The 27,052-nt window shown below is 43.7% G+C and overlaps 1 pseudogene; it reads left to right on the top strand.

The window, feature by feature from the left end:
- The first annotated feature begins 13,183 nt into the window (after positions 1-13,183).
- Positions 13,184-27,052, top strand: part of LOC123369017 — a 322,921-nt pseudogene continuing 309,052 nt past the window's right edge.

Below are 27,052 nucleotides of genomic sequence, written 5' to 3'. Positions count from 1 at the left end.
CACCAATCTAAGGAACAGCCATTTATTGTTACTCTATTTCCTATAACTAGTTTTGAATATATTGTAATGGTGGGAATCACCAGGTGGCACTGCTACACATAATTTTATACATTTTTCTTAGTATCATGTGAGCAGTTTTTGAATACCTGCTGTACAGTTGTTAGTTTTGTGATGTAATTTCTTGTGTGAGGAGCTGTTGCACACAGTAAGAGAGTCTGTTTTCTGCTTTAATCTAACTAAACTCAGTTCAATGTACAGAGTTGGCTCTGGTGTTTGGGCTGAGATTTCTGAAAGGGAGGTTTGCTAGCATGCTATTTATGATCACCTGTATTCAAGGACTGCTGTACATAATGTAAAATAAACAACATGTACTAAGGAAATACACACACTCTGCATAACTGATTTGTCCTCCAACCAGAAGCCTATTTGCTAGGCCCCAACATCTATTACCATTAAGGATAGGGGCTAAAATATGATACGTCTTTGCCCCTTATCCTGCAGTGATGTGTTTCTCTTAATAGATTCTTGTGCAGGTTAGGAGTTTTACAAAGCCATTAAAGGGAAAATTTGTAGACCTAGTTCCTGATTCACCACTGTTATTCCAGTTTTTGTCAGTGTATTGCCTTTGATTTCAAGAGAGTTATACCATCTGAAAACTAGAACAGTGTTGAATCAAGCCCTTGGTGTGAAAAGTTCTGGCAAGTTTAATGATAAAGTCAGAGGGATGGCAGGAGGAGGCAAGCTAGTCGGGGATAAAACAGAAGAGGGGCCCAGAAGTTGGGAAGAAGTGATAGAAGTGAACCTTGCAAATGTGATTGGGGCCCAGGAGCTGGGATGGTATGGCAAAAGGGAGTCAGGTCAGCACGATGGGTGAAGGGAAGGAGTTGGGCCAATGGGTGGTGGCATTTATACATTTTGGGAACATTTTGTAGAGATGGATAAAATGGAGCCAAAATCAGGACCAGATTCTGACTCTCTTATTCCAAAAGTAGTCCCATGAAAATCAGTGGGACTACTTGGGGAGTAAGATACTAGTTAATGTGAATAAAGGTATCAGAATGTGGTTCTTAGAAGTTATACCTGCAAGACATCTTCATAAAATATCCAGCCCTATAAGGGACACTTTTAACATCTTTCTGAAACTCCAAATACATTACACCCAGTGAATCCCCTTTTATTCAGTATTTTACTAAGTGTTCAAAGAATCTCTGCAAGTGAAAGAAACACAATTTAATCTTGGAGGAGATGGGCTGATTTGATTGCAGCAAAATATACGTATCTAAACGTTGAAAGAGTAATTAATTATACTGAATTTTATTTCTGGAAAAAAGGGGAGGGTCAGCTGTTTAATTCACAGGATAAGGCCTAGGTGCAGTGTTGAAGGTAGATCAAATCTTCTTTCAAGCATCCAGCACAAGTAACTGAAATAGGTACTGAAGAACTCTGCAAGGAGAAATTCTCCTCCCGCAGGCTACAAAGCTGCTCTATAGCTGTTGTTTGAGCTTGAAGGATGACTTGGTGACTGGCAACTTGAAAATACATGAAAGTCATGTTGAATAAGTGCAAGGCAGGCACATTGAAAGGAACCATTTGAACTACTCATAGATATTGCTGGGTTGTAAATTAACTGCAACCACTCCGGGAAAAGAGTTGCAGATGGGAGGGGCAGTCACTGAGGACAGCTCAATGAATGCATCTGCACAGTGATAGTCAAAAAGGACACTGACTACTGTTTGAGGGTGCCTGAATTACTGAGTTTGGTGTACATGATGATGCATTTCCTAGAAGGGATGTGAGGTATAAGGTAATTTGTGAGTTGAAAACAGGTATAAAGTTATGGCGTGGGGGAGGAGGTAAAAGTTGTGATTAAGAATGGAGTGGTTTGTTGAGGTGGGATGAGGATGGTTTATTGGGTATTATCAGTTGGATCCGGTTTGATTGTGTGTATATGATCTCCATTATAAATACAATGGTGTTTGTTGTTTCTTCTTATTTTAAGGGTATTTGTATGCGGTGGAGATTTTCTGGATTTTAATGTTAATCTGTACCGAATGGCAGGAGAACCAAAGGTATTGAGCACTATCCCTCAGGCAGACCTTTCCCCTTACCTAGTCTTGGCAGCTGGATCACTGACAGAAGAGGGTATAGTTCCTATGTACCTGGAGGTGGGATTGAAGTTTTTCTCTCATCTGATTGGGGGCCTTTTGATGTGGAGCTTTAACATGTTCTGTAAAGCCTTCTGGATCTAGTGCTTTGTCCTGGAGGTGCTTCCTTGAGAACCCAGCTGTGACAGTTCTATCTCTTCAATGGTTGAGAAGACTAAGCAATGCAGTGATGAGTTAGGGATGTGAAGGGAGGAGGAGATAATTGTTTCTGGGCCTTTGGCTGTCTGATTCCTGTGCTGTCTACTAAAACTTCACCAGCCAATCATTCTTTTTTTGTCAACTCCTGTTCTCTCCTCCTGTGTCTGTATGTTATCAGTATAGATCATAAACTTTTTGAGGCAGGAAACTTGCCTTTGTACATGCTTATAAACCTCCATGCACCTTATTGGCATCATACAAATAATAAATAAGATAAAAATTATAATAATATGGAATAGGCAAGGGGGAAGAGTCTTCAGACATAGGGCTTTAGTAAAACAAGTTATCAATTCTATCTGTCTCTTTGGAGATTTCATCTTGAGAGCTCAAGGCATGAGCTTTCAGGCTCTCTGCTCTTTGTTTCATACTACTTAATGCAAGGCTAGTGGCAAAAGTTTCTGCCGTATATTATTTAATCATGGAAGAGATGCCCAACTTAATGTATGCTTATTGACTGCTGCCTCTTGCGATATAGAGGTAAGATTCTGAAAAAGGCAGGATTCTGTAGTAAATGAGGTAAGTTTCTGGAGGTGTAGTGCCTCCTTCATGGTAGAATTTGACTGGTATGCAATGACTGAGTCAGGAAGGAGGAACCCTACCTCATTCTGTCTCAGACTTGCATAGTGTCCAATGTATTTGGCATGGGTCCACAACTGAACAATGAAGATTAAAAACAGATATTAAAAGCTACCTCATTCATAGAGCACTGTCCATCCTCACACAGAATTACTTATAGGTACTTTAGATAAGTAGTATGTGATCATATAATCAGGGCCACCCAGAGGATTCATGGGTCCTGGGGCAGGGCCGGGTCTTTGGCAGCGGGTCCCCCTTGGAGGGAAGGACCCACCGCTGAATTGCCACCGAAGAATGAAGTGGCGGCAGTAGAGCAGCCTAAGTGCTGCCGATCGCGGCTTTTTTTTTTTCTGCCGTTTGCGATGCTTGTACTCACCGGGCGGCGCCTGCCGCTCAAGTGTCGCCAAAAATCCAGAGCGGCTCGCTGGGCCCCTGTGGGGCCCGGGGCAAATTGCCCCACTTCTCCCCCCCCCCCCCGGGCGGCCCTGCATATAATGAAAGACTGTCATAATGCACATACACAAGGGTTAAGGTTGTATATGCAATGTTAACTTTGGCATTTCTAGACTTGAAAATATCTATCTATGTACCTACGCATATGGACCCCCATCATCATATCTGAACACCTCCCAAAATTACAATGTATACATAAAGATATTTCTCTCTCTCTCTCTTTTGGCCAGTCAATTAGAGAGAGACTAGTTATTTTTAATGGGGTACTATTGTGGAAAAATTTGTTCAAAGCAGCACATTTTTCATTTTGCCTTGAGGATACTCTGGTTTATGATTATCCTGTAATCTTCTGGGAGTGAATGCTAGATTAGTGGGCCAGTGGCCAAGAAAGTTCTGTCTACTGCACACATGAGATTAAATGTGTAGTAGAACATAGTTGTGAGAAGTCATGGTCTCATAGTGTGAAGCAGCCCTTCAGGTAATTTGGATTAATTCCATATAGGGCCAAAACCTTGAATCCATCACAGTATTCATCAGGCAGCCAGTGCGGACAGCACTGAAGTACTGAGGTGATGTACTCTCTGCAAACTGTGTTGCTAAGCAGCCTGGCAGCTAGGCTGCTGTGTTCTGAAACAACTGTAGTTACTTTTTTATTAGGTTGGTGGTTTAACAAGTAGGCACATAGAATTATAGTTATCAAGCCTGGAGATCACAAATGAATGAGTTACTGTCAATAAGTCTAAATCTGCAAGGAGGAGGCACAGGCTTCTTGTCAAAAAGATGGAAAATGCTGTACTTAGTAGCCATGACTATTTGATTATCTGTGATGTTCTGTTGAGGGCACCCAAAACTGTAACCGACTCTGACACTTCTGCCTCAGTAAGTGAGAGCTTTTCTAGAGATTAGACTGTGTATCAACTCCCTGCCACACTAATCTCTCTGTTTCACCAGCAAACTCTTTGAGACTCTGCCAATCTGATTCTTACCTTGCAGGTAATTGACAGTGAACCTCAGCTCCCAAATTCCTCCAGAGATGTCTGTATGCAGTGTCCTGTTCCTCTCGCAGAAATTATGAAGTTTGCCACCTCCAAAGAGATAGGGCACACACCAGCCTGTTAGGTTAGCTGAAAACTCACACTTTGCTGTAATAGCACAGCATTGAGATAGTTTTATAATAAAACTAAAAATAAGTTTATTAATAAAGAACAGAGATTTAAGTGGTACTAAGCAAGAGAAAAAGATACTGGTATGGTTACAAGCAAAACATTATTTCTAGTGACTAAAACTTAATCCTAGCAAGGTATACCTTTGTCTAAAACAGTTTCTCATTGTTTCTCACAGCAAGTTATCAGCACTTTTTCCCCCCTTCAGGCCAAGAGGACCCAACTTTCACAGGCTGAGAGGATGCTGTTCCATATGCCCTTAAGTGATGGATAACTAGACTGTCTTTCTGCACCCCTTTTTATTTTCCAAAGTCTATTGTCTTTGGCTCAAGAGCCAGGAAGACTTCCTGGGGCGCAAACTCTGTCCCCGGATGGGCTCATCAAGCTCCTGCTTGTTAGCTTTGTTTCCTTATAAGTAAATATACTTTCATTGTCCTCTGGCTTACAACGCTTGACCCAGACAGGTACATCCACATTCCTTTGTCTAAGGCAGGCTGGTTTATCAACTCTCTCCACAACATATTTTAGGAACATATTTCCATACCTAACTCTTTATACACCACTCCTACATGCATCACACAATTATATTTGTGACCAGTATGTCACCAGCTTTCAGAAGAGATCTTGCTTGATAAACTTTTATAGTACAATAATATTGTATACAATCAGCTGATTAAATTGTTTAATATTTGGGAGTCAGAGTCCCTGTTTTCCCTCTGGGGTGTCTGGACCTAATTGTCACAGTATCCAAAAGCAGTAAGGAGGCCCAAGTGGTCACAAGGCTGTGGACTGTCTTAATGATAAGGACTTACACTCAATGGAGAATAACATTATAGAGGTGGCAAATTCTTTAAAGTACTTTCCATAATAACATCATCCCAGGCTTTCAACATTCAGCTTAATCCAGCTGCCCTTCATGATCACCTTGACTATTTTAGTTGAGATGCTGGACATGTTGGAGTTGGCATTGTTCGGATCTGATATGAAGATGATATAGAACTTCAGTTTGTAACCTTATAATTTCTTTTAATGTAGTTTATTGATTAGAATATTTATTCCATAGGTCTCCCATAAAACCTCTAGATTATTTTACATTTTTTCACCTCTGTAGAGGCTGTTTTTTCTTTAACAAACCAAGAAAAGAGAAAATGGATGGAAAAACATGAAAATGGATAGTAATAAGAGAAAGGTAATTTTCTTTGTCTTTCCAAAGTCTTTGTCACTGTTTTCTTATTTCTACATTTTGTACTTCTGGTCTAATTCAGTGAAGCAGGGTGAATGTGCTCAATTTTGGCTGAGTGAATCATCTGTCCATTTAGCTTCTGCAGCTCAATGTCAAATAGAGCTAAATATTACAGATTTTTACTAAATAAAGGGCTATTTTCTTGTCCAAGTTATACTGATATCAACTAATAATTTTTAGCTGTTATCTGAATCAAATTTGTACTAGGTACATATACATATACTATTACAATACATCTATTCACTACACCAGGCCATGTTATATAATTTCAAAAAATGACATTTGGTACAAGAGATATATTAATTTACAACTAATTTTATATAAAAAAGGAGTAACAGAATAAAAGATCAAGAGGAATATGATTAAAATAAATTACAGTACATAGTAATGTATCCTGAGAAACGATCAAAACAGAGTCTTGAGTCACTATGTAATTCTTACATATTTCCCTAGAAAAAGTTGAGGGGTGCAGTCTGAAATTAAGCTGGAGGTCTGCATGGGTAAAGTCTCCTACCATCACTCATTCTGGAGAGAAGAAACAATAATTACTCTGTATTATGTTCTAGAAATAAAATAGTGTTGAAGCGCCTCAATTCAAACAATGATTTGACAGAAGCATGAAGAGTCTGAAGTATTTTGAGCAATTGTGTTTACCGGGGTACCCATGTGAATAATTCTTTGTATATATTTGCATGATATTCTCAGATGCTTCATCATACTCTATTATATTCTTTCTGTACATCAGAAAAAGTAATATTTACTTCCTATTTGATGAATTTTAATATTAAACAATCTGAAGATTGACTGCTTTTAATAATTCTTGTCTATGTTACAAACAATATTAGTTTATTTGAAAACAACAGCATAATGACTCAATTGAAATTTCTGTAGCTGCTTAGAAAACTCTTAAACTGTGCTCATGACTCATGATGCAATAGGTTCCTATGATTAAATTATAGCTTTGCATTTAGATGAGAACCAAACTATTATTCTACAGATGCTGTGATTTTTGCAGAGACTTTATTTCAGTCATTCTGAATTAATGATGTCTATTTAGCATACTTTTTCTTAAACACTTTATTTTAAAGTTGAGAATAGAGTTGAAAAATCTAAATATTATTCATTTCAAAATAACGGTTTTAAATTACAATCAACCATAGTAAAACTGTAGCATCATCAGTAACCATCTTTGGATTCAAACATAAAACCCATTCAAAGTAATATAAAATGAGTTTTAAAATACAAGTTGATATTTAAATCAAGTACAATCCTTTTTTGTATTTAAGTATATTAGAATGATATACAACATAAAAAGGTACATATATACAAGATATTCAATTATGAAATTTAAAGCACATATTTAGTACCTTGGAGACTTAAAAAAAAAAAGCAGCAATATGAACTGGAATTAGCATGATATTTTGACATATGAGCCTCAGTTCAATCCTGGAGTAATTTAGTTGATTTCTTATCAGAGGCCTGGTCTACACTATGTGTTTAAACCAAATTTAGCAGCGTTATACCGATTTAACCCTGCACCTGTCCACACAATGAGGCCCTTTATATCGATATAAAGGGCTCTTTAAACCGGTTTCTGTACTCCTCCCCGACGAGAGGAGTAGCGCTGAAATCGGTATTGCCATGTTGGATTAGGGTTAGTGTGGCCGCAAATCGACGGTATTGGCCTCCGGGAGCTATCCCACAGTGCACCATTGTGACCGCTCTGGAAAGCCATCTGAACTCGGATGCACTGGCCAGGTAGACAGGAAAAGCCCCGCGAACTTTTGAATTTCATTTCCTGTTTGCCCAGCGTCGAGCTCTGATCAGCACGGGTGGCGATGCAGTCCCAAATCCAAAAAGAGCTCCAGCATATACCGTACGGGAAATACTGGATCTGATCACTGTATGGGGAGACAAATCTGTTGTATCAGAGCTCCGTTACAGAAGATGAAATGACAAAGCTTTTGAAAAAATCTCCAGGCTATGATAGACAGAGGCCACAGCAGGGACTCAGCACAGTGCTGCATGAGAAGTGTAATACGGAAAGCCAAAGAATCAAATGGACGCTCATGGAGGGAGGGAGGGGGTTCTGAGGACTCCAGCTATCCCACAGTCCCTGCAGTTTCCGAAAAGCATTTGCATTCTTGGCTGGGCTCCAAGTGCCTGAAGGGTCAAAAACATTTTCCCGGGTGTTTCAGGGTGTATGTCATCAATTTACACCCTTCACCCCCCCCCCGAAAGAAAAGGGGAAAAAATAATTTCTCGCCTTTTTTCAATGTCACCCTATGTCTACTGCATGCTGCTGGTAGACGGGGTGCTGGAGAGCTAAACAGCAGCATCCTCTCCTCTCCTCTCCCCGGTGGCAGACGGTACAGTACAGAAGGACTGGTATCCGTTCTCGTCATCAGCCCATGAGTGCTCCTGGCCGGCCTCGGTGAGGTCGGCCGGGGGCGCCTGGGTAAAAGTAGGAATGACTCCTGGTCATTCCTAGCAGATGGTACAGAACAGCTGGTAACTGTCCTCATCATAGCAGCTGGGGGCTGAGCTCCATCAGCCCCCCCCCCGCGTCATGTCTAAAGAAAAGATTCTGTACTGCCTGGACTATCATAGTAGCGGAAGGCTGGTCTCCTCTCCCCCACTACCCTTTAATGTCCTGCCTCGACTATCATAGCAGCTGGAGGCTTCTTCCCCCTCATTTTATCTCACTAAAAAATCTGTGGGTATGGCTACACTGGCGATTTGCAGCGCTGGAAAGCCTCTACCAGTGCTGCAATTAGTAAGTGGCCACACCTGCAGGGCACTTCCAGCGCCGCAACTCCCTGGCTGCAGCGCTGGCCGTATACCTCACTCGGCATGGGGAATAAGGATTCCAGCGCTGGTGCTGCAGCGCTGGTCATCAAGTGTGGCCACACACCAGCGCTGTGATTGGCCTCCAGGGTATAAGGTGTATCCCAGAATGCTTTTATAAATTACTCTCTTTGTTTTGTTATGCAGCCTCTCTTTGTTTTGTTGTGAACGAGCTCCGATCGGAGCTCCGAACAGAGCTCCTGTTTGCTGTGATCATCTGTACCTGGCTGTAAACAATCAAATGAGAGGCAGGGAGAGTGAATGAAACAGAACCCATCGGAGCTCCTCCGTTGAACTGCTAATCTAAAACAAACACTGATCACAGCAAACACCACAGGGAGTGAGTGAAATGGGGGGGGAGTCCGTGTTGGAGGCAGGCTGTATGCAATTAAGAGTTAAGACTAAGGGCTCATGAACATTTTGTGATTTTTCCAATCCAGGAAGCTAACACACAACAGTGCTGGCTCCAAAAATCCACTCTATCTTCCCCGCTCCCTGTCACAGTACACCACCCTCCACCCCCCTCTTTAGAAAAGCACGTTGTTGCACTTGAATGCTGGGATAGCTGCCCATAATGCAGCACTCCCAACAGCGCTGCTAATACTGCAAATGTGGCCACACACCAGTGCTGGTAGCTGTGAGTGTGGCCACACACCAGCGCTACTCCTACACAGCTGGATGACCAGCGCTGCAAACTACCAGCGCTGCAAACCGTAAGTGTAGCCATACCCTGTGTTTCTTATTCCTGCATTCTTTATTACTTCATCACACAAATGGGTGTGCCACGGTAGCCCAGGAGGGTTGGGGGAGGAGGGAAGCAATGGGTGGGGTTGTTGCAGGGGCACCCCCTAGAATGGCATGCAGCTCATCATTTCTGCGGGATCTCTGGGGCTCTGACATGGAGCAGCTGTGCTCTCTGGTTCTCTAGTACACTTGCCCCATATTCTAGGCAGGACTGACTCTATTTTTAGACAAAACATAGGAAGGGAATGACCCAGGGGGTCATTCCCATTTTTGCCTATGCGCCCCCGGCCGACCTCAGCGAGGCCAGCCAGGAGCACCCATGATAGCAGCAGACAGTACAGAACGACTGATAACCGTCATCTCATCGCCAATTTACAATGGCATGGTAGACAGTACAATATGACTGGTAACCATCTCTGCTATCTTGCAAAGGCAAATTAATGCTGCTGTGTAGCAGTTCAGTACTGCATCTGTCAGCAGCATCCAGTACACATACGGTGACAGTGACAAAAGGCAAAACGGGCTCCATGATTGCCATGCTATGGCGTCTGCCAGGGCAATCCAGGGAAAAAGGGTGTGAAATGATTGTCTGCAGTTGCTTTCCCGGAGGAAGGATTGAGTGACGACATTTACCCAGAATCACCCGCGACACTGTTTTTGCATTGGGATCTCAACCCAGAATTCCAATGGGCAGGGGAGACTGCGGGAACTATGGGATAGCTACGGGATAGCTACCCACAATGCAACGCTCCGGAAATCGACACTAGCCTTGGTACATGGACGCACACCACCGAATTAATGTGCTTAGTGTGGCCACGTGCACTTGACTTTATACAATCTGTTTTACAAAACCGGTTTATGTAAAATTGGAATAATCCCGTAGTGTAGACGTACCCTAAGTGGGATGTCACTAAATCAAACAGTTCAATTTTAGGGGATTACTTCACATCTTGAGCACCGATTTTGGGAAAAGTTGGTATTTTGCATTCCCTTCAGTAAAGTCATCCTTAGGTTCAATCTGATTTCCTTTATGCATGGAGTTTCACAGAATTTTTGATTATTGAAATGGTGGAGTCAATGAAATTTTGCAAGCGTGACTCAACAGAAGTTGTATACATCCAGAATTACTTTGAAGTTATAATGGTGTCCTATCACCATTGTAGTCAAGAGGAGTTTTGCTTACTTAAGTACCACAGTTGGACACTATGAACCTGACCTGCGTGTGCTGAGTACCAACAACTTCTACAACTTTCAGTGGAAAATGAACAGCTTTCAGGATCATAACTGACACTGACACTTTTGATATATAATGTGGCATATTGCCTTTTTTTTCTGTTTGAAAATCTGGCAATAATACATCTGAGTATCTTCAGTAGATTAAGGGGGAGGAAGGCCAGTATACCTATTCTGCATCTGATCTTTTCCCAGAGCTTTGCAGAATAAAAATGTCAACAATACCAAAGCTGTGTCCTATGCAGAGTAAAAAAGACACCACTACAGTAGTTTTGTGTTGTCTTATTGAATATAATATAATATTCATTCAAAGCAAGACCATCATGAATTCAACAGAGACAACAGTTCTGCTATGAAGTGGCCTGGAAACTTTTTTTTGTGGCAAAGTAAAAATAAAATCTTCGCTGTGTGTTTGGTCTTTTTAAATGTCTAAAGTGCTTAACCAAATGAAGTGTCCTTTCCCTTTGGAATAAAACAAAGTTTTACATTTCAGCTTGTTTTCAACAATTCCAGATAGCAGCTGTAGAAAAAAGTGGAAGTGGAAAAAAGCCAATTTGGTCTTATTCAGTATCTGACTAAAATCAGTATTGCAGAATATTTTTCCATCTGAAGTGCTGTGTTGGCAACTTGCCCAAAACCTCATGCACAGCTCTAGTCCCCCAAGAGCTCTGGGGCTATTCTATCTTGCATCAGCAGTAATGGTCCTCCAGAGTTTTCATGAGAGCCAGACTGCAGTGTGCTCTGACTATGCCCCCTCCTCTCCCAACAGGGCCAGGCAGAAGCATTTACATTGACATTAAACTACCCAAGGGTTTCCAATAAGACCAGGGAAATCCTCAGCTACCCAATTAAGGTGGCCTTTTTGCATTGCTGGATGCAGGGGCTCTCTGTAAAATGGAGTAGGTTGTAGCCTCCTTCATCATTAGCAGGGAGGTGTGGCTCTTGGACACAACAGGGTTCCTATGCCTGCTCATTCTTGAGCCAACTGGCCAACCCACCTACTTGATGGTGATCATCAGGGGCGGCTCTACAAATTTGGCCGCCCCAAGCAGTCATGCGCGGGAGGCGCCCCGGAGCCGCGGGAGCAGCGGACCTCCCGCGGGCATGGCTGCGGAGGGTCCGCTGGTCGCGCGGCTCGGCTGGACCTCCCGCAGTTGCGGACGGTTCGCAGGTCCGGCGGCTCTGCTTGAGCTGCCGCAGGCATGCCTGCGGGCAGGGCCGGCTCCAGACCCCAGCGCGGCAAGCACGCGCGTGGGGCGGCCCTTTCCCGGGGGGGCGGCAGGCTGGGCCGGCGGACCTGCCGCAGTCATGCCTGCGGGAGGTCCACCGGAGCCCCGGGATGACCGGACCTGCCGCAGGCATGACTGCGGAGGGGGCGCTCGTTCCGCGGCTCCAGTGGACCTCCCGCAGGCATGACTGCGGACGGTTCACTGGTCCCACGGCTCGGCTGGACCTCCCGCAGGCATGCCTGCAGCAGCTCAAGCGGAGCCGCCGGACCTGCGAACCGTCCGCAGCTGCGGGAGGTCCAGCCGAGCCGCGCGACCAGCGGACCCTCCGCAGCCATGCCCGCGGGAGGTCCGCTACTCCCGCGGCTCCGGGGCGCCTCCCGCGGGCATGACTGCTTGGGGCGGCCAAAAGGTAGAGCCGCCCCTGCTTGCCGCGCTGGGGTCTGGAGCCGGCCCTGGTGATCGTAGAACTGGGTGGAAATTTTTCATTAGAAGTTTTAGCTGAAAACTTGGTTTTGAATAAAACAAAGATTTTGTGGAAACTTTGTTTTTCTGAAAAACAAAACAAAACATGTCAGTCACTTGGTTTCCCCCTTTATTCTAGTAGAAAAAGGGGAGGAAGGAGTGGCAGTGTGGGGGTAAAACAAAACACAATTTCTCACACGTTTTTACTCCATTTCACCCTCTTTTCAACTGGAAAAGTGGGATTTTTTTTTATTAGGTTTGAAAAATGAAAGTGGCATATAGTCTTTTTTTTTTTACCTCCCCCCATTTTTTCCCAATGGGGAACAAGTAAAATGTGAGTGGTGGGGGGAGGAGTGAAAAAAAGTGTTTCAAAATGTTTGACACAATGGGGAAGATTCTGGGTTGTTATTAATTTGGAGGGGGGGGGGAAATCGACCAGCTCTAGTTAATATTGGCCCCTCTCTCCTCTCACTAGCCCCGCTCTCTCCTTAAACGGGGAAAGCGGCGGCTACAGCCAGGGCTGGGACACGGGGCAGAAGCCCTTGCCCCCGGCCTGGGAGAGAGTCACGACGCGTCCTGGGGCCACAAGGTTCTGCATAGACTAGTCCCTTGCGCTGTTTGCGTCCTACAGGTTGACCCGCTCTGCTCGGGAAAACCTGGCACTGCGTGTTGGAGGCGCTTCAAACCCAACGGCGCGCGGGGTCCGCGCCGCTGAGGACACGGACACACACACAGCCTGGTGCTGCTTCGACAGCTGCGTTTTACTTCCACGGGTTCGCGCACGCAGCCTGGCGAAAGAGACGGAGGGCGGCGCGTGTGCGCCGGAGCACTTTCAAACCTAACGGCAGCAGCTGCGTTTGGTCTCGCGCCACGCCCGTGACCCGACTGTTGCAGCTGGCGCCTCGGGGAGGGGGCATGATGGTGGTGCAGGGGCTTCCTAGCGCGAACACGGCCACGCTGAGCATCTGAAAGGGCGGGCGAGACCGGGCCTGAAACTAACCGAGAGAGGGCTCTGGTGGACCGACTCGTGGGAGCAGGAAAGGTTGAGCCCGGGCGCTGCCCGGTAGAGGGATCCGGCTCCTGGGATGGGCCCTCACCACCTCCTTCTGAGGGCTGAGTGGGAGAAGGGCTCCCAGGACCTGCGCTGGGCCTTTGCAGTGGGCAAGGGGGGAATCCATCGTTGCAGTGAGGAGAAGGCCCAGCTAGGACTTAGGCCAGTGCCGTGGTGCCCCTTCTCTCCCCCCGGGGTCGGGGTGTGGTGATGGCTGTTGGGCGGGGTCCCTGTCTGTGAGCCCAGTGAATTGAGTGACACAGGGCTCAGGCAGGATGAGCGCCATAAACAGCAGCTTTGTCTGGGTGACCCCCTCTCTGCCCCGGGGACCCTTAGGCAGGACGTACTTGGTGGAGACCAAGTTCCATGGACACTACCGTATCACAGGGATGAGGCGGCCATTCATTCTGCTGCTGGTGTTTGTGAGCTGTGCCGTGGGAGGTAAGACGCTTAAGGGCTCCTAATATTGACATGATAGCAAGCAGGTATAGTCACATATTGGATGACTGTAGCACGGCTTGTTCCTCTCAACCCAAGTGAACCTTGCAGACCTCTGGGAATAGAAAATCACTTGCTTGGCCTGTGTGATACCAGTCCTTCTCAGCATATGTGTCAGCAAACTCTGTGGTTAATTATTGGAAATGGATCAGACCTAATTGCATTATGACATCATCAAACTTTTCACTTTGACTAGTTTCACCTTTTATCTCTAACCTTTTGCTCTCTCCCTGTGACCTTCACTGCCGCACAAGTTATATCATTGGGCTTCTCAGCTCCTTTTGTTACCTCTCTCTTCCTGCCTCAGCTTCTCTCTGCACTCTTCTTCCTCATCATTCTGTTCATCTCCTTCCCTTGTTGTGTCTCACTTGACTTCCACAAGCTCCACTTTTCTTTCTTTTGTTATTTCTCTGGTCACATCTGTCATAAATAAACAGATCAGGGTTAAGGTCTCTTTTACCTGTAAAGGGTTAACATGCAGTACCTGATGACCACCTGACCAGAGAACCAATCAGAGACAACATTATTTTCAAATCCCTGTGGAGGGAAGCCTTTGTCTGTGTTCTTTGTTAGGGCTCTCTTTGGATCTAAGGGCAGGTCTACACTAAGGGCGGGGGTCGAATTAGGGTACGCAAATTCAGCTACGTGAATAGCGTAGCTGAATTCGAAGTACCCTAATTCGAACAACTCACCCGTCCAGACGCGGCGGGGTCGAACTCCGCGGCTCCCCCGTCGACTCCGCCAACTCCTTTTGCCGAGGTGGAGTACCGGAGTCGACCGCGGCGCTTCCGGAGTTCGAACTATCGCGTCTAGATCAGACGCGATAGTTCGAACTCCGAAAAGTCGAACTCTCCGCGTCGAACCGGCAGGTAAGTGTAGACGTACCCTAAGAGAGGACAGTCATGTCTCCAAGTTCTCCTGGAGTAGTTTCTACTATTTAATAGTGAGTATTAATTAGAAAGGCGAATTAGTCTTATGAGTTGATTTCTACATTTGCAATTGTGTGTTTGCTAAAGGAAATTCTTTATTCCTGTTTGCTGATATTGCTTTTACTGAGAAAGGGGGGAGGGCGAATTCTCTCCAGAGATTGATAAGTTTAGGCCCTGTATTGTTCTATCTTGGATTACAGAGACAAGTTACTTTCTTTTTATTCTTAATAAATTCTTTTCTGTTAAGGACTTGTTTGGTCTTTCCTTGGGTGGATTCTCAGGGAAAGAGAAGGGGGAGGTATCCCTCTGTAGTTAGATCCCGGTATCTCTCCTAGGAAAAGGGAGGGGGGAGGAAGCAGGGGGAATGGTTTATTTCTCCTGGGTGTAAGAACTCCATGGATTTGGGGCTCTTAGAATCCCCTAGGATTTTGGGGAAGGACTGTGTCTCAATCCACATATCTGATTGAGTGGTGGCAGCTTACTAGATCTAAACTAGGATTTTAGTTTAGAGGGAAACCAAGTCAGGTCCCCACATTGGAGCCCAACAGCTCCACGTGGGGGTGAGACCTATGACATGGTGGGCAGCGGTGAGGGATTTTTCTGAACCAGACAGCCATTGCTATTCTCTTCTCCTAAAGCAGGACTGCAGGTTAGGAGGGAGAGAGACCCCGAAGGCAAACAGACAGGTTTTCTAACTGGTATTGTTAGAAGGAATCTTCAGCCAGGTTGGCTGGAGGGAATTAAGTTTTCCAGCAGGCTTTGTTGGAAGCAGTTTTTCTTTCTTGTTGCTTGGACAGGCAGCTTGAGGAAAAGGCAGTTTTCAAGCAGTTTTCAGGGTTAGAAGCAGTTGCAGCTACGTTGGCTGGAGGGAATACAGTTTTTCTAACCAGGCTTTTGTTACAAGAAACTCCCTGCTGAGAGGGTATTTAGCAATTGCAAGGGAGAGTTGCAGGGCAGGTTTCCACCTTCTTGGGAGCCAGGAGGGGGAGATTGGGTTTTTTTTTTTGTTTTTTTTTTTGGGAAACAGATTTTCAGCTGGGTTTAGCTGAGGGAAGTAAGGTTTTCTAACAGGCTTTGTTAGGAAAAGACTTTTTTTTTCTTCTTCTTTTCTTTTTTCCCCCTTTTTTCTTGTAAGGTTTTTCTAACAAGGCTTTTGTTAGAAAGGACCCCCACTGTGAGGTACTTAGCAAGTTGCTAGAAACAGGACAAACCAGGTGGTTTTTTTGGTCTTCTCAGTATATCAGCAAACAGCAACTACACATTTGCAAATGAAAAGGTTTTGTTTCTTTTCTATTCAGTCTCTCGGGAATAGAAAGGGTTAGGAATTGGGGGAACCAGTTCACTGAATGCAGAGGGGTGTGGCCAGCACCAAAAAGCACAAAGACATGGAGAAGCAACAAGCCAAAGAGGCTAACCACAAGAGGGAGCTGGAGAAACAAGAAGCTGACCACAGAGCCAAAGAGGCTGAGCACAAAAGACAAATGGAGTTAAAAGACAAAGACCTGGGATTAGCAAGAGCTAACCCACATGTTCCAGCCAACCCTAACAGTCCTTCTCCAGGCACTGTTCCCCATCCCAAGAAATTTCCCACCTACATGGCAGGTGAGGACACTGAGGCCTTCTTGAAAAATTTTAAAAGAACCTGCCATGGGTACAGCATCCCTGAAGACCAGTACAAGGACTGGTCAGGAAAGTGAACTTTTGCTGTCTATAACAATTATTCCATCCCCATGCTACTGGGGGAAGACTTGGCCAACCATGTGCAGCTGGCCAAGAGGGGGGGAGTGGTCACCCGCAGCCAGGCCAAACAAGCAGGCACTCCCATCCCTGTTCCTGAGCCATCCACCAGGACCCTGTCTGTGTTACCAGAGACCCAGACAGAGGTGGTGGAACCAGATCTCATGCCAACAACTACAGCAGCCATAGTACATCCAGTCCCAGGACCGGAACTGGAAAAGCAACCAGCGGCAGAACCAGCGCCAGCACTGACGCCAGCGCTTACAACTCCACCACCAGAGGGCGCCAGCGGGCCTGAACTGGCAGAAGCAGCAAACAACTCTACCCAAGAGGCTCAGCCAGAGCCTGAAATATCACCTTGTGCACCAGCGGAAAGCGGTTCACAGTCAACGGAAACAACATCATCACCTACATCGCTTCCAGAGGGACCAATTCCAAGTCCACAGTCTATGGAGGAACTGGTGTCTCCAGCTTCAAGGGAACAGTTCCAGACTGAGCAGGAAGCCGATGACAGCCTTAAGAAAGCTTGGGCGGTGGCACGCAGCAACTCACCGCCTCTCAGCTCTTCTACCCAATTCCAGTTTGTTGTAAAACAAGAACTTTTATATAAGGACATTCTTTCTGGTGGACACCAGAAAGGCCAGAATCCTCAAAAACAGTTGGTAGTTCCAACTAAGTACCGGTACAAGCTCTTAAGCTTGGGCCATGACATCCCAATGGTCATTCTGGGGTGAACAAAACCAAAGACAGGTTGGGGAAGTCCTTCCACTGGGAGGATGGGCAAGGACGTTGCCAAGAATGTCCGGTCAAATGCATAAAAAGTGTTCTTCAATGTCAAATACCTTGTTGTTTACATACTTAGTAGTATATGTAATAGTGCATATGTTTTGTTAATCTGTTTATTTTAAAGTTCTAGAAGGAAATCACCGCCAGTGTGGTTCCCCCACTGTCTGCGATTTGGGGGGCGTGTCATAAATAAACAGATCAGGGTTAAGGTCTCTTTTACCTGTAAAGGGTTAACATGCAGTACCTGATGACCACCTGACCAGAAAACCAATCAGAGACAACATTATTTTCAAATCCCTGTGGAGGGAAGCCTTTGTCTGTGTTCTTTGTTAGGGCTGTCTTTGGATCTAAGAGAGGACAGTCATGTCTCCAAGTTCTCCTGGAGTAGTTTCTACTATTTAATAGTGAGTATTAATTAGAAAGGCGAATTAGTCTTATGAGTTGATTTCTACATTTGCAATTGTGTGTTTGCTAAAGGAAATTCTTTATTCCTGTTTGCTGATATTGCTTTTACTGAGAAAGGGGGGAGGGCGAATTCTCTCCAGAGATTGATAAATTTAGGCCCTGTATTGTTCTATCTTGGATTACAGAGACAAGTTACTTTCTTTTTATTCTTAATAAATTCTTTTCTGTTAAGGACTTGTTTGGTCTTTCCTTGGGTGGATTCTCAGGGAAAGAGAAGGGGGAGGTATCCCTCTGTAGTTAGATCCCGGTATCTCTCCTAGGAAAAGGGAGGGGGGAGGAAGCAGGGGGAATGGTTTATTTCTCCTGGGTGTAAGAACTCCATGGATTTGGGGCTCTTGGAATCCCCTAGGATTTTGGGGAAGGACTGTGTCTCAATCCACATATCTGATTGAGTGGTGGCAGCTTACTAGATCTAAACTAGGATTTTAGTTTAGAGGGAAACCAAGTCAGGTCCCCACATTGGAGCCCAACAGCTCCAAGTGGGGGTGAGACCTATGACAACATCCCCTCATCAATCATCCATTTCTAGCCCCCCTGGCAAAAAAAAATGGATCATACATTTTTATATAACAAAGAGGTTCCAAAAACAGCAGGAATCAAGCCACTAATTGGAACCTGAATCTGGAATCAAATGCAGTTCTGCTTGAGCTATGTTAACCTCTTCAGTTATTGTTTCTCTGTTGCCTTTTCATTAAAGTGGTTTTCCTAATTGCTATGACCTACCTGAGACATGGTTGCAAGCTAGCAGCCTTGTCAGTGGAGAAACAATAGTGCAGTTATCATCCTGAGAAAGTAGCATTATACCAGAATTTACTCCAAAGTGAAATTCAGAATTCCAGAGGGCATAGTCTGTCCATCATGCTGCCTAATGTGTAATCATCATAAAGAGAGAAAATAGCCCGAATTAGATATAAAATGAGCTCTGCATATTTAGTTGAAAAGAACTAAACTATACAGAAGAACTTGGTTCCAGTGTAATTCCAGATAAAGAAAGAAAAAAGCTCATGAGAAAGGAGGCACCATCATATAATGGCTTAGGAACTACATCACAAGATTTTTAAAGATCTCAGAAACAGAATGTACTCTGGACACTTTGGGTACACTCTCCCTGATCTGCTACTTCATGGTCAGTGCAGTCCTCCGTATCATCATTTTAAATCTGCAAGTTTACTTACCTTTACAAAGCACTAGAAGCTGAACGTTTCAAGCTTCTGCTGATGAGGTATTGAATAGAAAGGTACTCCATGCTGTGGTATTTTCCTTTTCTTTAAACTTTTTCTCCTTGAATTCTGGCTTTCCTTATTTTTTACGCAGCTTTTCTGTAGACAGTTTCCCACCTTTACAGGACCAACAGTCTTAGTGATATGAGGAAGAGAGAAAATTAAGTTCTTAGCTGTCCATATATTTTGTCTGAGGTATAGGGTTTGCTGATCTAACCTATCATTGCTTCAAGGTTACAGAGGTCTTACCATGGAAGAGAGTAAAGGAGTAGACCCAAACTGGCAGAGAAAAGTTTTGAATGTCAGTGAAGCAAGACTTGCTCTTCAGCCCCCTGCTCTGGGATGGGCAAAGGCCAGGGTCTGTTTTTTTCAGCAGCAATGGATGCAGATCCCTAAGACCACTGACTGCAGGGCCAGCCTTAGGACAAATGGCACTCTGGGCAAACTTGTATTTGGTGTGCCTGGTGCTCGTGGGATCCCCTATTGCCCCTGGGTTCCCCTCCATCACTCCAGCCCCCATCAGCTCCTTGGGCTCCCCTTTCCCCACAGTGCCCACAGGAAGGACTGCAGAGGGAGGAGTTTCTGAGCCCTGGGAGTTCCCTTAGCCATACACTCCTGACCACTCTTCCTGAGTCCTGGGAGTTCTACTGCGCTATACGCGAACCTGTGTTATATCGGGTCACGTTATAGCGGGGTAGAGGTGTACTCAGATGCTACAGTACAAAGCTATTTGGAATTTGGTAACATGTAACTGTGGCAAATGTTTTTGGGGAGGTGCTAATATGATTCTGTTGGTTAGATTTTTTGCTGGTGTATTTTCACTGGTGTATTTTCAACTAGACTTGATATTGAAAATAGGAAAAAGAAGCAAGTAGTTGGTTTTATTGCACAATTAAATGCTGAATAACACTATCCTAGTTAACTGAAACACTTCTTCAGAAATTGCCTCTGCAGATCCCCATTATGGGATTTGCCTTCACTATATACCTTCCCTAAAGTGAATTCACACGTTGGATTATTTTGCTTTTTATTCAAAACCCCATTTGGTTAAACACTTTCAGATGTCCATAAAACATTTTGGTGTTGTATTGAGGTAATCAGTTCGAGGCATAGAAAATGGAAGGGGGAAGGAAGAAAATATAAAATATCATTGGCAGATATAGTGAGTGCTTTTTGTTATGCTTGTCTCACTTTGCACATTTGAGCCAAAGGGAAATACCAATTCTGATTAGTGCTTACCAGTCAGACCAAGACCTTGAACTAGGAACATACATGCAGTTGTGCACTGGATATGAAAATAAGTACAGGTTGAACATTGAGTTTATGCATGTTAAATGTAAATTTTCACAACTCTTATATTAGCCTGTTTTCAAACCTAAAATCAAGTAGCAGGTATAGGAGAATTTCAGGTCAGATCTGCTGGGCTGCTTCTGAGCAGAGATGCATGTTTTAAAATTATATACAATGATATTGTTTCTATGTATAATAATCTCTTTTTATTTCCAGCTCTGTTGAGAACCATTCTGAAGAAATCACACATTCCTATTATTGTAATTGTTTGTTTGATTGGAGTTCTCCTTGGAGTAGTGGGCTACTTTGTAAAGGAGGTACTGTATATTTAGTAACTATAACCGTTATTAATGTGGGCCATAAGGCAACACATGGGTTTTTTGTTTGGTTTGTGTTTTTTTTCACCCCACAGGGTTATAAATAGAGAGAGAGTTTAATTTAGTGCAGGGGTTCCCAAATGGTGGACCATAGAACACTATCCTATATGGCTATCCTTGTGTCCAGATACTAAACAACATTCAGAGGCAGCTAAAAATACATACCTAATACTAGTTTTCCATACAAGATATTTCTGCAGCTGGCACAGGGATGCTATGAGATTGTCAATGAGAGGGGAGTAGACCTTATAATTGTGAATGGGATGGGTTTGCAAGAACGCTCTTTCTATTAAGAAGTAGTTCATGCTATCAAAATATTTGAGAACTGTTGGTCTGGAGGTTAAAGTTCCAATCTAGGCTTAGAGATCTGGCTTTCGCCCACAATTGTCCCAATTTCCTCATTTGTGGAATAAGGATAATAGTTACTTAATTCATAGGGTCTTCTATAGTATACTGAATATTTATAAATCATTTTGAGATACTCAGATGGTAGGCACTGTAATTGCAAAGTATAGTTTCTGGACTGCCTGTTGTGGAAAAAATCATTTTGGTAAAACCTCACTTTTCATTACTGCACAGAAACAATAGATTATGTGCTTACTGTTACACATTTGGGGCCTATTCATAAATAGTTTACTGAAGAAATGTTAGTGGAATAAAGTGACGAGAGTGTAATTGTTTCTTATCTCACAGACTGAAAACTGAAGTAAAACAGGAATAAGTCTTTAAATGTGTATAGATATAGTGTGTCCTTCTGTTTAGTAAAAAGAAACACCAAATGTAGTTTAAAGGCTATATTTAGTTGCAAAGCAACATGTTTTAATCATTACCAGCTAATGAGAATTATCCTTTCTTTAGGAAAATAACTAAAAAGTACAAATGCAGAAGAAGATTAAAATCAATGATTAAATCAAGGTTTCCTGCTTGCTGGTTTACATTGTGATTAAAATTGATGATTTAAATCATTTCACTCTGCCACAGAGCAAATTAGTGGTAGAGATGGGTTTTATTACCCAACCATTGCTCAGTCTTAAATTTGTTTAGTCCACAGTAACACACTAAACTATTGCTGCATCTCTGCATATGCATCAACAGTTATTCCCATTTTGTGACTGTGCATTTGATTTTTTTCTTTCTTTGCACTTATCTTTATTGAATTTTATCTTGATAAGCATACTCTCCACTCCATTATCCAGGTCATTAATGAAAATACTGAATAGTACCAAACCAAAGCCTGACCTCTGTTGGACCTAGGGTGACTAGATGTTCTGATTTTATAGCGACAGTCCTGATTTTGGGGTCTTTTTCTTATATAGGCTCCTATTACCCCCCACCCCCATCCTGATTTTTCACATTTGCTGTCTGGTCACCCTAGCTGGGCCCCACTAGATAGATGTTCTCAATTTGACAACAAACCATTGATAACTGCTTGTTGAGTATGGTCTTTCAACCAGTTGTGCATCCACCGTATAGTAAATTCATATAGACTACATTTCCCTAGTTCGTTTATGAGATTAGCATGTGGGACTGTCTCAAAAGCCTTACTAAAATCAAGATATTTCATGTCTACAGCTTCCCCCTATCCACTAGGCCTATAACTCTGTCAAAGAAAGAAATTAGTTTGGTTGGACATGATTTGTTCTTGACAAATCCATGCTGGCTGTTCCTTATAATCCTATTATCCTTTAGATACATACAGATTGAAATGGACTTTTCCAATCTGCTGAGAAATTCTGCAGATGTTCACAACCAAATATTTTCCCCAATTTTTTTCTTTTGCTGCCCAAATTCAAAAGTCAGTTATGCACTGAATTGTGGTCACTTCCAAAGCCTCTTAATAGGTTGTGGGCAACTTCTCAATTCTGCTCAGTTATAAAAATTTCACCTAAGACAATATCAAATGCCTCGATTTTAAGAGTTTCTTCAAGCAGGTTTGGATTTTGTATTGTCCACCTGCAACTTGCAGGGTCCATATTTGGTCCCATTCCCTTGTCACATTTTTTTTTATGGTTGTAACCTCCCTCATGAAACTAACATTTTGCTCTGTAAACCCTTTGTGTAGCCAAATCTAGTTTCTCTTTTTGTTCCTCCTCACTTCTAGTCCATGGTATTGCCACTACTCCCAGAGGCTCTTCTCTTTCAAAAAATCTTCTCATTATGATTATTATTGTCAGGCAAGAGGCAGAGAGAGCTCTTCTCTCCTGTAAAGAACTGTTTCTGATTTTTCTGCAAGAATAAAGAAATTTTGAAAATAGTTCTGTAGTTTTATGCTCAACTCCAGGTCTTCCTTACATATCAATCAGAAAATTGCCCTTCCTGGATTTTCCTCTTCTTTTAAGTCGCCGATAAGAGATTCGGCATACTTTGGAAGTGGTCAGTTCGAGCACTCTTCTCTTTACGTACATAGAATTAATCTATTCATACTCCTTATTTGTGCTCTGGAAGGCCTCAGAAGTTCTGAAAGCTTCTAGATTCATCATAGCTAGCTGGATAAGGCCTTGTATTCTTCTATGCGTACCCTCTGCATTTTCATACTCTTGGGATATGTTCATTGATGTAGCTTGGATGGTGGAACCATCTCGTAGCAGTGCCTGGTAGAGTGCTCGAGTTCCTTTCCTACCCTTTCACTTAGCATTCAAAGCCCAAGCTTTGACAAGGGGCGCATGGCATCACCTGCCACTTCAGTTCAGACTGCAGCAGACAGACAGACGTAGACTCCCTTGATCTCTTTGATTGTAGCTTTTAGATACGTATCTTACTATTTCAGCATTCATTAAGGTTAGTTAGTTAGCTAATAGTTCATCATTTTAGTGTGAATTTAGATTTTATAATTGTTTTAGGATATTTAGTAGGATTTAGTACTGGCATTGATGGCAAATCCAAAGACAAAGAAGCATTCTTTAAAAGATGTGCGTCATGCCCTGCAGTCTTCTCAGCATCTGCCGCCCCTATCAGATGCTTCAAGAGCCAAGGGGAAGAACATTCTTCCTCTAATTGTGCTATTTGTAGCACATTCACTCCTTGGGGCTATAAAGGAGAGAGAAAATAGATTCTGGACGTTCCTATTGTAGGAGGCTCTGACTGCTAGAACTTTTGGATCACAGGTATCTAACAGATCTGAAGAAAGAGAAAGGAGGCCTGAATCAGCACTTAGTACTTCTGCATTCAAGAACACCACTGTGATAAATCATTCAGACTTAGCACCAAGCTCCAGTTCCAACTTTACTGAGCTGTTGTAGCTAAATCCTCTGATCTGTCTCCGTCATACTAAGGCCTGTGTTGGAAAGGATTCCAGGTAAGAGACCCAAAACACCAGATACCATTCTGGAACCAAATACTTTGGTTTTGAGAAAAAGAGAGGCTAAATTGTACTAGGGAAGCTGCCTTACTCCAGTGATTCATTGGATCCTTTGGATTGAGAACACAGTATGGTTCTGAGCTTTAAGAACAAGAGAGCTCCAAACTGTAGTAATGTTACAGATCTGATAAAGTACCAAGTACATTAGAACCAAGTACTTCAACTTATCCGGTTCTTACTATTACAGTTATGGCACAGGTTATGTGGATCCACAACAAATTTTTGACCCAACTATCTCCTTAACTAAAATAATGAAGAGGCCAACAGAGGAACATCCCTCTCAATTTTCTCCTCCTGACAAAAGACTAAGCTGGGATATTGTACGGGAGATCATATACCCAACACCTAAGACTCCAACTGGTTCTCCAAGAAAGTCTGTCTTGCTGCTATCCTTTCAAGTTTCAGCTTCTGTTATATCCCGTGGTGTCTTATCGGCCCTGGGGTTGGATCTTAATTCTGAAGTGGAGCCTGATCTGACACTGATTTTGGCCTTTTCTTTTGAAGCAGGGCTTTCCCCCTTGATTTGAGTCTCAGAGGCATCCTATTCACTAGGCCAGGGGGTAGAATAATAAAATATCAGGGTTGGATGGGACCTCAGGAGGTCTTCTAGTCCAGCCCTATGCTCAAAGCAGGACTAGGCCCTAGACAGATTTTTTGCCCCAGATCCCTAACTGGCCCCCTCAAGGATTGAACTCTCAACCCCGGGTTTAGCAGGCTAATGCTCAAACCACTGAGCTATCCCTCCCCACTTGTGAGTTGGGATCCCAAAGTGGATCATGACCCCCCATTAATGGAGTCCCCAGGGCTGGTTTTATACTTGCTGGGGTCCAGGGCTGAAGCTGAAGCCAGAGCCCCACAGCTCAGGGCTAAAGCAGAAGCCTAAGTCTCACTGCCTAGGGCTGAAGCCCAAGGGGTTCAGCCCTGGGCAGTGGGGCTCAGGTTACATGACCCCCACCCAGGGCTTCAGATTTGGCCCTCCAGCCAGGCTTGGGTGTTGGTCCCTCCTCCTGGAGTCGTGTAATAATTTTTGTTATCAGAAGTGGGTCAAGGTGCAATGAAGTTTGTGAACCACTGCACTAGGCTTATTAGATGATGCTGGATTGGCATAATTGACGGTATTGGTATATCCCACCTGTAATGAACAGGGTATGGGCAGTCAGGCTTAGTGGTCCTTGCAGGAAGTCAAAAACAGACAGCATCAGGTACTAAGCCAAAGGTCAGAGCCAGACTCTGGTGCCGAGCCAGAGATCAGAGCTGGAGACAAAGTTGGGTGCCAGGCCAGGTGTCAGAGCTGAAGATAGCATCAGGAGTAGGGCAGGACAGCAGGAACTGGGAGTAGAGGGGGTCTAGGATGGAAAGAAAGGAACCAGGAGCAGGCAGGAATGCAGGGCTCAGGAGTCAGGTGAGGATGAGGGGTCTGTAGTCACAGACAGCCAAGAATTCCTCTGGTTCAGTGGTTTTCAACCTTTTTTAATTTGTGGATCCCTAAAATATGTTGAATGGAGGTGCAGACCCCTTTGGAAATCTGAAGTCCGCAGACCACAGTCTGAAAATCAGTGGTCTAGTTGCTAGGGCAACTTCCTCTTGTTATTTCCTGGTTCATATAGTACTCCTTAGCCGGTTGAGGGGGTTGAACGTTTCCCACAATTTGGGAGTTTTGGGAGCAGGGTCCTCTGTGAACTAGACCATCCCATAGACCCTTCCCTAATTACTTGAGTGAGTTGCAGGGTGGCAGTTATGTCCTGAGTGGTGCCTGGGGACCTGTGGGGAGGCTTGTGATCCCTCCCACCACCATGGATGCCTTTAGCATATTGGCTATCTCCTAGCTATTCTTATCAAACTTGGAAACCTGGCTCCCCTGTTCCAGTCAGGGAAAATCTGTATCTACAGATCTGAGACATTTGGATCCTAAATATTAAGAACTGACAGTCAAGGAACATTCACCTACTGTGGTACTTGATAAACTTTTTCACTGTCCAACATAAAAACAGTGATGCAAAGAGGTTTGTTTGGTTGGTTTTTTAAGGAGACCTTGGTTTACTTGATTTTTGGCAAACACTTCAACGCACTCACTCTAAAACTGAAAATTTATTGAACAAACACAAGAAAGGAAAAAAAATGTAAAACAAGCATTTATATTGAAAATGAAATTGACTGATTCTGCATTGCAAACTTAATCAAAACCTTTAAAATCTTTACCTCCTTTTGGAGGTAAAATCTGAGTCTCATTTTCAGAAAAACTTTTTTGACAAAAAGGAAAGAGTTAACTTTACCCTCATTCCTGATGTATAAAGGTCTTTACTAGGGCTGTCAATTAATCACAGTTAACTCCTGTGATTAACTGAAAACAAAATTAAAGCATTCATTTTTTAAACATGTGTGACATCTGATTAAAATAGGACCATTGTTGCAACCACTGTTATATATTTGCAACAAATCTTGTACAAAATGTGGCATGTAAGATGTCTATGAAAATGTTATGATTTTCTGGTTGTGATTATGCTATCTGTATGCATGTATTATTCTTGCATTTGAAGTTATGAATATTGGCTCTATACCTGGATTTCAGATGTTTGCTCCTGGGGTAACGCCCATAAGGTAGTTAGCCAGCACATCTTGGGGGGACTATTCAAAATAAGTGGCCCATCAAAAAGACACTTGACTCATCATGGACCCTGGGAGATAATGGACTTTCCTGCTGTGACAAAGCAAAATTTTGCATGGACATGTGACTTGCCCATGTGACTCCAAACTCCTATCTTTTACCTGTAATTTTCCATTAGCTGTGCTGAGGGCTTTGTTTGAAAGAATGGGTTTCCCTCCACATGGCAGAAGCTATAAAAGGCCCTGGAAATGCTTCTATCTTGCTCCAGCCTCTTTCCTGCTCAAACCTCTGGACTTTGAACTTCTGCTAATTGGAGCATTCTGACCAATGGGCAGAGGACCTTCCAATGACTTGGATGCAACCAGAGACTTATCAAGCCAGCAGTTTATTCCATCACTGCTACAAGCCTGAACCAAGAACTTT

This window comes from Mauremys mutica, chromosome 4 (genome assembly GCF_020497125.1).
Source record: "Mauremys mutica isolate MM-2020 ecotype Southern chromosome 4, ASM2049712v1, whole genome shotgun sequence".
Lineage (NCBI taxonomy): Eukaryota > Metazoa > Chordata > Testudines > Geoemydidae > Mauremys > Mauremys mutica.
Note: the sequence above shows the minus strand (reverse complement) of the source record. Positions and strands in the feature narration are given on the sequence as shown.